Here is a 10,663-nt window from a genome sequence, read left to right on the forward strand (position 1 = left end):
TGACTACTAATAATTTTCAATGGCCCTATGAAAAGACAAATCCAAAAAGAGTAGCTAGAATTCATGATTATGATGCAATATCTATGTTAGCTACACAAATAGCTGCTATATCAAAGAAGATAGATCAATATGGAATGAATTATTCTCAAATATCATCTGTGCTTGAGAAAATTCATTAGGACAAATGATAATATCTCAATCTTCTTATGTGACCTTAAATGCAATAAATAATTGTTCTAATAATCCTTATGCCAATTATTATAATTTAGTTGGAAGAATCATCCAAATTTTAGTTGGAGTAACAATAACTCTAATGTTGTAAATCTGCAATGGGAAAAACACTGCGAACCCATTGGGAAACTCCAACAATCGTGGAAATCCAAGTTATAAACCTTATTATCCCCCAAAATTTAATAATTTGCAAATTAAGGAGAAAAGTTATTAATGGAAGAATTGATATTGCAAATGGGAAGTCAATTTCAAAGTTAAAGAGCTACAATTAGAAACTTTGAAAATCAATTGGGATGTATTGCTACCGCACTTAGCAATATACCTCCAAAAATATTGCCTAGTAATGTTGAAGTAAATTCTAAAGATTAGAACAAAGAGCAAATTAAAGCTATTCAACTTAGAAGTGGAAAAGAATTGGAAAATAAAGTTCAAGAAGAAGTTGAACTTGAAGAAGATGAGGTGGAAAATGAAAAAACGGGTGAAGATTTTTATTTTGAGTCAGAATGTCCTATTAAACCAATGAACATCACTATAGAATGACCACCATATCCATTTCCTCAAATATTGAAGCAGAAAAATAGAGATAACCAATTTTCTAAATTTTTAGAAATATTGAAGAAATTAACGATAAACATTCCATTTGTTGAAACTTTGGAACAATTGACAAGCTAATGAAGTTCATGAAGGATATAGTTAATAAGAAAAAAAAGTTTTTAGATAATGAGACTATTGAACTCAGTAAAGAATGTAGTGCTATTGGCAAACTATTTTTATGGAAAAGATTTATGTGATTTAGTAGCCAGTGTTAATCTTTTGCCATTATCAATTTTTAGAAGGTTTGGTTTAGGAGATATTTTATCTATTACTATAACTCTTCAGTTTGCTTATCGTTTGATTACTTATCCTAAAAGAGTTATAGAAGATGTTTTGGTAAAAGCTGATAAATTTATCTTTCCTGTGGACTTTATTATATTAGATATGGAGTAAGATAGAGAATTTCCTATCATTTTAGGAAGACCATTCCTTGCCACTGGAAAAGCTTTGATAGATGTGCAGAAAGAAGAACTAACTATGGGAGTTAGTGATCAAAAGGTTACATTTAATATTGCAAATCAATGAGATACCCTGCAAAAGAGAAAAAGATTGAATGCTTTAAAATGAATATTAATGAATATTTAAGCTATGAATATTTGAAGAAAACATTTGAAAGCAAATTTGAAAAAGAATATATAGGATATCAAGATGAGAATTAAATTCAAGATGAATTTACGAAAATTAATAAAGAAGAATTGGACTATGTTTAAGAAAAATTTGAGATGTTAGATCCTGTAGATAGTAATGATAATCTAATTTCATCTATTAAGAAACCTCCTGAACTAGAACTAAAAACACTTCCTACACATTTAAAGTATGCATTCTAAGGAGATTTATCTACATTACCTGTTATAGTATCCTCAGAATCGACTGATGAGCAAGAAAAATAATTATTGGAAACGTTAAAAAGATATAAGAAAGCCTTTAGATGGACATTAGCTGATATTAAAAAAACCAGTCCTCCAGTCCTTCAATTTGTATTTGTATGCATAGAATTTTATTGGAAGATCAACATAAACCAAGAGATGATCCTCAAAGGAGATTAAATACTATGATGAAAGAGGTTATTGAGAAAGAAATTCTAAAATGGTTAGATGCTAGATTAACATATTCTATTTCAGACAGTGCTTGGGTATGTCCAATTCAATATGTTCCATAGAAAGGAGGTGTGACTGTAGTGACAAATGAACATAATGATTTAATATCAACAAGACAAGTCACCGGTTGGCGAATCTGCATTCATTATAGAAAATTAAATTCTGCCACCAGAAATGATCATTTTCCTTTACCCTTTTTGGACCAGATATTAGATAGGTTGGCTGGGCACACATAATTTTGTTTTCTCGATGGATATACCAGTTATTATAAAAAATCTATAGCTCCAAAGGATTAAGAGAAAATAACATTTACTAGTTCTTATGGAACTTTTGCTTTTCAACGAATGCCCTTTGGATCTTGTAATGCACCCACAACATTTCAAAGATGTATGATGTCAATTTTCAGTAATTTAATTGAAAAAGGGATTGAAGTATTTATGGATGATTTTTCTATGTTTGGAACTTAATTTGAAATATGACTAAATCATTTAGAGAAGTTCTTGAGTAAAAAGACTAATCTTATAATGAACTGGGAGAAATATCAATTTATGGTTTTAGAAAGAATTGTACTTGGGCATAAAATTTCAAAAAATGGCATGGAAGTAGATCATGTAAAAATTCAGGTTATATCAATCCTACCTCCACCTACTACAGTAAGAGGAGTGGAGCTTTTTAGGACATGTTTGATTTTACATGCGATATATCAAAGATTTTTCAAATATTATTAAACCTTTATGCCAACTTCTGGAAAAAGATACAAAATTTGAGTTCAACCAAGATTGCCTTAAATCCTTTGAAACTTTAAAGGAAAAATTGATCACTGCTCATATAATTGTTTCACCTGATTGTGAGAAACCTTTTGAATTAATGTGTTATGCTAGTGATTATGTAATTGGAGCTATTTTAGAGCAAAAATATGATAAGACCTTTAAAGTTATACACTATGTTAGTAAAACTCTTAATGATGCTCAGATTAACTACCCCACCACTGAAAGAGAGTTACTAGCTATTATTGATGCTTTTGATAAGTTTAGATCATATTTGATTGGAGCTAAATGTATAGTGCATACTGACCATAGTGCATACTGACCATTGACCATTCAACCATTAATTATTTGATGCAAAAGAAGGATGTTAAACCAAGATTAATTAGATGGGTACTTCTGATGCAATTGTTTGATTCTATGATAGTCGATAGGAAAGGGTCTGATAATCAAGTTTTTGATCATCTATCTAGGCTAGAACAGGAAGAAATATTAAATATGGAAAAATGAATTAGCAAAACTTTCCTGATGAACAACTTTATAATGTAAAAGGATGGGAAATACCTTCGTATGCTGACATTGTAAATTATATTGTTAGTGGAATTTTACCATATGGGCTAACAAAACAACAAGAAAAGAAATTGATTTATGATGCAAAATCATTTTTTTTGCGTGACCTTATTTATATAAACAATGCAAAGATTTAGTAATGCGACGATGTGTGCTTTATAGTGAAATTCAAGAAATTATCCAAAAATGTCATGATTTTGAATTTGGAGGTCATTTTGGGAATGAAAGAACTATTCACAAAATTTTACAATCTGGATTTTATTGGCCTACTCTATTTAGAGATGTTAATATATACATAAAAAAACATATGATCGGTGTCCGAGAGTAGGTAATATTTCAAGAAGAAATGAAATGCCTCTAAATTTTAATTTGGAAATTGAAATTTTTTATGCATGGGGATTAGATTTTATGGGACCATTTATACCTTCATTCAGAAATATTTATATATTGATTGCAGTGGATTATGTTTTGAAATGGATTGAAGCAATCACTTTACCTCAATGTGATGCTCGAAGTGTTTCAAAATTTTTAATTAAAAATATTTTTACAAGAAATAGAATACTGATAATAATCATTACTAATGGAGGATCTCATTTTAGAATTGAAATAATTGCAAGATTGGTAGAAAAATATAATATAATGCATAAAATTACAATTGCTTATCATCCCCAAACTAGTGGTTTAGCAGAAGTATCTAATTGTGAAATTAAGAGAATTTTGGAAAAGAGTGTTAATCCTAGTAAAATGGATTGGTCTGCTACATTAGAAATGACATTGTGGGTATACAAGATAGCTTATGAAACACCTATAGGAATGTCCGCTTATAGATTAATTTTTGGGAAGACTTGTCACTTGCCATTAGAATTGGAGCATAAAGCTTATTGGGCTATAAAGGAATTAAATTTTAATTTAAAAAAGTTGGTGAGAAAAGATTATTGCAATTGAATGAGCTTGAAGAAATTAGAAATGAATCTTAAGATAATGCGAGGATTTATAAAGAAAAGATGAAAGAATGACATGATCAGAAGATAATAGAAAGGGAATTTGAACTTGGACAGGAAATTTTATTATATAATACAAGATTGAAATTATTTTCTGGAAAATTGAAGTTTAGGTGGAAAGGGCCATTCAAAGTTAGAAAAGTCTATCCCTATGGAGCCAAGACTGGAAGGATATTTAAAGTGAATGGACACAAATTGAAATGATATTTTGATCGTCAAAGACGAGCTTTTAAAGAGACTATAATGTTGGTTCACCCAAAATAAAGACTGGGAATGTCTGGCTGACAATATTAAACCAAGAGCTTTGTGGGAGGCAACCCATATTTATCATTATTTAGTTTATTTTTGAGTTTCTGTTCGAACTATTTTACGTATATTTATATGTATGTCTTTAAATAGTCCATGTTTTTGAGAAAATATTTACAAACATCTTTATTTACCTAATTTTATGGGAAAATTGAGAACGTATTTGATCGAAATTAAAGTACTGTTGTTTTTGGAATTAGCACAAGATGCACCAGATTGGCGCATGATGCACCAATTTCCAGAGAGCTGGCACATGATGCGTCAGAATCGGCGCAAGATGTGTAGTAGTGACGAAATTGGCTTAAATAGTTTTAAAAGGCTGTTTTTGGAAGTTTTTAGCGATTTCTTCTCCTTATAACTCCCAAAGACTGATTTCTAAGTCTGTTTTAAGAGGGAAAACTAGGGAAAAGACACTAGATTTCAAATCCAATGGCATCCCACTCCAAAAATACTGCGATATTTGGAATTTTCAACTAGAGAAAGTTTGTCAGTTTCGATGCACAAAAGTTTTATGACTGTGTTTTAGTGAAAAAGAGGCTAATCAAAGAGAGGGGATTTGTGAATCGAGGAATCAACACACCAAATACTGGAGTTGAAGAGAGACGTTGAGAAGTGCTTTGTTACACTACTGTCGTCGTAGTTGTCCCTATTGCGAAAGAGTTTGTTGACCTCACTTTTGGTTGAAGTTTAGTTTTTCCTCTTTAGTACTCTAAGGTCTAGCCATAGGACTTTCCTTTTGACTATTCTTAGAAAAGTAGACAAGGAACCCTCACCATTAGAAATTCCAAACTCTTCTCTACTCAACTTGAAGTTCCACGTATTGGTCCTAACCTCTAGCAATTAGTAGCTGGGGTCACTATGGGGGAACTCAAGATGAGTCACCCTTAAGACTTCTGGACCTTAGGGTTGACCCTGGGTGTTGGTCTAGGGCTTAAGATACTCACTTCACTCACAATCACTCACTACTCTAAACCTAGAATTTCTTGACTTTGGTCCCTTGATACTTTTAGGAGACTCATGTAGGTGGTCCTCTAAACCCATTAGCCCTAGGCTAGGGTTTGGCTAAGATCACTACATGGAGGACCCAAAATAGGGTTTCCATTGGTCCATGGCTTATTGATGGTGGTTGGGCTCCAACTCCACGAAGATACCCGACCTATCATTTTGCCCCTAAATTCCCCCAAATTACCTAGATACCTTTGGGACCCCAAATTTGGACAAAATTCCTAAATCTACCAAAAATACCCAAATTGGTTAAAAAAAATCATTTTAAACACGTTGAAAACACCCAAACCTCCTTAGCAAAAAATTTCAAAAATTCCAAAAAAATCAAAAAAAATTTCAAAACCTCTCAAATATTCCCAATTTCATTTTTCTCAACTATCACATAACTCAATTTGGTCAATTTGACCACTTTTGACCAAAACCCCCAAGTTTCCCTTTAAAGGCCCATTTTTTCCCAAACCTACCTCAAATGTTTATCCAAGTGGTCACAATTTCCCCCAAATTCTAAACTTAAATTCACCCTTGATATGACATATCTTGACCAAATTCAAGCCCAATTGGTCCATGATTTTAACTCACTTTTGAGCTAAACCAAAAACCCAATTTTGGCCCTATGACTTGGTTCCACCAAATTGGACCCTTGGCCTACTCCATTTGCCACAATTTGTGTTGAAAATCCTTCATAACATTCCTACACATCAAATTTGACCTTCAATTGGCCTTGGTGAAGCGCCAATTTCATTTAATTTCAACTTAACTCCAAAAATCCCCAATTTTGTTGAAAATTAGTCATGCCCCCAAACTTCACCAAATTGAGGGCCTGAACCCCAAAATTTCCACTCTATGTCTTCATGAAAAATCTTCACAACATCTCTCTTGATCATGTGGATAATTAAATTTGGACTTAGCCCAAGGCTAGCCAAACCTAGACCCATGTCTAGCCCAACATGCCCAAATTGACCAAATTTAAAAAATCCCTAAATTTGACTTATCAATTGAACTCAAAATCACTTCCACTCTTCACCAAAAATCTTCATAACAATCATCTAAACAATTTTGATCATTCAATTGGGTCAATTGCCATAGCTCATGGCTAGCTAAACTCAAATCAAAGTTTTGATCACTTAGACCCACATTGAACCCATGCACTAAAGGTGGCCTAACTATCCTAAAGTCATCAAATTAATGAATCCACATCCATAAGTTGGACCCTAGTGACCAGCCTAAACCGCATTAAACAACCTAAGCTCATTCATAGACCAAAGGTTCCCTAAATCAAGGGATTTATTGCAATATTTGCTTAAGCCTTGAATATTTTTTCGAAAATAAAGCCTAAAAATCATTAAATTGTTGTGACATATTTCCCTCGCTCACCTGACCTCCCTAGCCACTTCCCCTGGCCGGCCGGCCGGTCTAGTGGCCAGAAAATGGCCAAATCAAGAACCACCCCCATTGTATTAAACCCAATTCAAACCTAGAGGCCACCTCATCCAAATTGAAGTTTAGAGCCTCTCTGCCCTCCACGTAGGCAACACATTTAACCCCAAATTGGCCATGACAGCAAGATTATGGCCATTTTTATAAAATGCTCCCCTCCACGACCATGGAGAGAGAGCTGAAAATTCCTCTAAGGGACTTCCCCAAATTGATCCCAAAGCCTCTTTGAGACCTCCTCAGTGCAACCCAACCACCACATTGCCCTGAATCCCCTTGCGAGAGCCTAATTTCTTAGCTCAAAACCTTGCCGGAGATAGGACAAAGCTCTCCACATCTATAAACTCCACCAAACTCATATTAACTCACCCAAACCTTAAAAACATTGAAAGAAGCCAAAGCCCAATAAAATCCCCCTTCCATAGAGCCCTTAATATAGACTTTGATCAACACCAGAAATCGGCTTTGGTCGAATATGGGTTTAAGCATTTCACCACAACCAGAGGCTCAATCTCTAGCCTCCTTGGACTCCAATGAACGTGCCAAGCATCTCTAATTGAAGCTTCCCTTTGATATTGAACCTCTCCTCCTCCCGAGCCTATTTGGATTCTCCATTTGATTAGGCTTAATTAATTGCATGATTACCGTATGGATGTGTTTACCTCGCTTAGAAGAGTCCATAGGATCAAACCCGAAGCATTTTGGTTGAGTCTAGGCTGAGATCTTAGGGTTTTAATGTGGACGGTCACGGGATCACTCTTTCAGAGACGATTATTGAGAGCCGTCTGATCACGCGTGTATCAGATGGATGGAGGAGATTGAGCCGGACAGTGCTTACATGATCCGCAGGCTGAGTCAGTGGCTACATGGATGGTGATATCCAACCAGAGTGCGCCCCGCGTGCTTTCGAAGCTGCCTAGGATATAGTCAGCGTCGCACATTTAAATAGATAAGTAGGAATTTTCTAATTTAAATAAATAGCCGTAGCTTTAAAAATTCACATCTTAGTGTAGAAAATCATAAAAATAAAATAAAAATACCTTTTCTCTCACTGAACTGAGGAGAACAATGTGGAAATAATTTGGAGTCTATTTAATGCATATTTTATTTTAAATTAATTAAACACTGATTTGAATGTTTTGATTCTTCATGCATGTATTAATATCACCATGGCTTGAAATTTTAGCATATTGTTTCCTCTATCTTAAGGAACATTTTTTGATTTTTCCAAAATTAGAGGAGGTCCCAAGCCAGAGATCCATATTTTTCAAGTTTATGTCTATTATTTGCATAAATTAATCATGATAATTAGCATGTTACTCAAGAGATTCCAAAAAATTTTTGGAACGTTCACTATGATCAGAGGACCCCTTAGAAATAATTTCATGAGTTAAGTCATTAAGAATACACGTAATCTTCACCAACCCACCAACCCTAAAACACAAATAAAATTGATTTTGAAAAAGACAAACAACAAAATGACCTAATTTTTGATCTCCACTATTGTTTAGGATCACGAGAACTCACCATAAAAAATTCATAGTATTTTTAGTTCATTTGATAACTTAAGTTGATTTTTAAAGATAAATTTCATTTTAGCACTTACATAATTTTTTAAAATCAAAATATAACTAAAAGATTTATAAAAACTTGTTTTTGAGTTCTTTGTGATTAGGGATATTTTCTAAAAATAAAATTATATTTAAAAAAAAACTTGATTTTTAGCCTATTTTTAAATATTTAAATAATTAAAAATCCATAAAAATCACAAAAATAATAAAATTCATGAAAATATTCTAAATTACTTCCTAAGCACTTAGGAACAATTAGGATATTTTTCCTGATTTTCTAACTAAATATACTGAATTTTAAAGCTTAAAAATAATTTTTAAAGGCTAAAAAATGGATTGTCACAAAAATAATTCCAATAAATCAAATAAACCTTAGAAAAATATAAAATTTTCTCTTCTAGGTTTTCTAACCTCCGGAGGAATTTTTAAAAATACAAACTTAATTTTCCGCATTCAAACTCTTTTATATTTAATAAGTATCCCATAAATTAAAATAATTCCTAAAAATTAAAATAAAATTCAAAAAATCATAAAATTTTATCCAAAGGCTTCTGTAGTCTATGTCTACGTTCAATAAAAATTTCAAGGGATTAGGATTTACCTTGGTCAAGTTAAAAATTTTCTTTGAAAAATCCTATTTTTGCATAAAAATAATTATATAAATTAAATTAAATTTTCAAAAATCACGTTTTCACCTCTGATGTCTTAAGTTTTCTACTCTAATGTCTTAACTGACCCATGAATGAGGTAGGATAAAAATTTTAAAGTCATTTGGATTAAATTTGATTAATTATGAAGTGTTAGAGCTTTCGGGGCAAATGTGTAATTTTGGAAATTTAGTTTTAATTAACATTTAGGCTTAATTCAAGTAGGTAAATGAGAAACCTCTGATCTTAATCAGTTTGTTTGGATTTGTGAAACACAAGGGGTTAATTGGTAGAAACCAACCTCACTTTCTTAATTAAATGGATAAGTTAATAAATTTCTAGATTATTAAAATTTGGAAGTTTATTAAAATAAAATGAACCTAGGACTTAGGCGTATGACTTTTTAAGTCAATAATTAATCAATTTAATACCCCTATTTGATTTTCAAATGAAATTCAAATAATAAATCATGACCACCTAAAGCTTAACCTTTTCAAAACTAATTAAGACATTCACCTAGGTCTTAAGGGCTTAGTAGTAATCTAAGTTAAATCAAGACTGATTAAATGAGGATTAGAAAAACAAACACAATTAAAATTAAAATATATTTCAAACACCACAAGCTCAATTAGGACCAAAATTTGGCTAAGTGTTCAAACAACACTAACTTGCCTCTTTAAGGGTCTTCACCCACATAATCTTCAAACTTAAATTACAAATGATAATTACCTTACACTTAGGCATAATTGATACATCAATGTTCATTGAGTATTAGGGTGTTCATAGGATGAATTATTAAGCAACATAATAAGTTTAAATGAGTTCGCCAGGTGTTAAGAGGGAAGCATGGACCTGCTTCTTCCTCTTAACCTCTTGGATACCTCGGAGAGCTACTAAGCTTAATATGTTTTGTTTGACAAATATCATCCTTAATCAAACTAATAGGGACCCACCAAGATATGACCTAGGGTTAGGCAGGTAGTCATAATTTTACTTCCTTGTTCCATATAAACTACCTTAACATGCCTTTTAAGTCTTAGGTGGTGGAATGAGAAGACTCGCTAGGTACGCTTTTATAGTTTTTAGCTTCGTCTTTCTCGTACTTTTATGCTATACTTTTGTGCTTATACAAACTTGCATGCTAAACAACAAAGTTACCATGCATGAAAACTAAAACTATCAGGATAACAACAAAACCAAAATCAAAACCAAAACCAAAACCAAAACTAAAACTAAAATCAACCAAGGTAAAATTCTTTAATCACAAAAATCAACTTTAACATACCCCCATAAGATTTAAAGAACTTAAACTATAGGCCTACCTAATTTGACATCATAACTTGACACACTAGAAAACTCAAACTCGTCGCGGCAAGGAGCTTGGAGGTAGCATGGTGGGCAGCACGGTCATCTTCAACAGCGAAGCCTGTCTTTCCCCGCTAA

This window comes from Phalaenopsis equestris, unplaced genomic scaffold, assembly GCF_001263595.1.
Source record: "Phalaenopsis equestris unplaced genomic scaffold, ASM126359v1 Scaffold232296, whole genome shotgun sequence".
Lineage (NCBI taxonomy): Eukaryota > Viridiplantae > Streptophyta > Magnoliopsida > Asparagales > Orchidaceae > Phalaenopsis > Phalaenopsis equestris.